The sequence below is a fragment of the Balaenoptera borealis genome, assembly GCF_965194805.1.
Source record: "Balaenoptera borealis genome assembly, chromosome: 11".
NCBI classification, from domain to species: Eukaryota; Metazoa; Chordata; class Mammalia; order Artiodactyla; family Balaenopteridae; genus Balaenoptera; species Balaenoptera borealis.
In genome coordinates, this window is record NC_138868.1 from 84,936,878 (window position 1) to 84,937,539 (window position 662).

Consider the following 662-nt stretch of genomic DNA (forward strand, 5'->3'; position numbering starts at 1 on the left):
ATGCAGGACGAGCCTGTGGTGGCAGAGGCCAGTGTGACGTTGAACCAGCATGAGGCACACCGTGTGTTCTCCCGGGGAAGTTGTCCCTGGATCACAGGACCCTGCAGTGGCAGGCTGCACAGGCTCCCAGGAGGGGCGGTGTGGATAGTTACCTGTGCTTGCACACAGGCTTCTTGGTGGCTGCAGCTGCAGCCTTAGTGTCTCATGCCCGTCTCTGGGGTCTGTGCTGATAGCCGTGGCTCACGCCCATCTCTGGAGCTCCTTTAAGTGTCGCTCTTAATCCCCTCTTCTCGTTTACCAGGAAACAAAGAGGCAAAAAAAGTCTCTTTCCTCTTTGGCAGCTCCAGACTTTTTCTTGGACTCCCTCCCGGCTGGCTGTGGTGCACTAGCCCCTTCAGGCTGTGTTCACACAGCCAACCCCAGTCCTCTCCCTGCATCCCATAGGCTTAGGATCATCGTGTTTTCATTGTATTTTGTTTCTATGTATTTGTTTATTTCTTCTTTGATGTCTTCAGTGATCTCTTGGTTATTTAGCAGCACAGTGTTCAGTCTCCATGTATTTGTGGTTTTTACAGTTTTTTCCTGTAATTGATTTCTAATCTCATAGCATTGTGGTTGGAAAAGATGATTGATAAGATTTCAATTTTCTTAAATTTTCCAAG

General features: G+C 48.6%; 1 protein-coding gene and 2 pseudogenes across 4 annotated transcripts in view; all 3 read left to right on the plus strand.

Annotated features, from left to right (window-relative positions):
* The window catches only part of GUCY1A2 (guanylate cyclase 1 soluble subunit alpha 2), a 432,229-nt gene that overhangs the window by 402,526 nt on the left and 29,041 nt on the right, over positions 1-662 (plus strand). The window lies entirely within an intron of this gene.
* LOC309604887 (DNA endonuclease RBBP8 pseudogene) overlaps positions 1-662 on the plus strand; it is a 421,592-nt pseudogene that overhangs the window by 61,330 nt on the left and 359,600 nt on the right. The window lies entirely within an intron of this gene.
* The window catches only part of LOC309605862 (HIG1 domain family member 1A, mitochondrial pseudogene), a 19,231-nt pseudogene continuing 18,569 nt past the window's right edge, over positions 1-662 (plus strand). The window contains exon 1 of the transcript in view: positions 1-61. The product of the transcript in view is annotated as an HIG1 domain family member 1A, mitochondrial pseudogene (transcript). The remainder of the gene's footprint in view (positions 62-662) is intronic.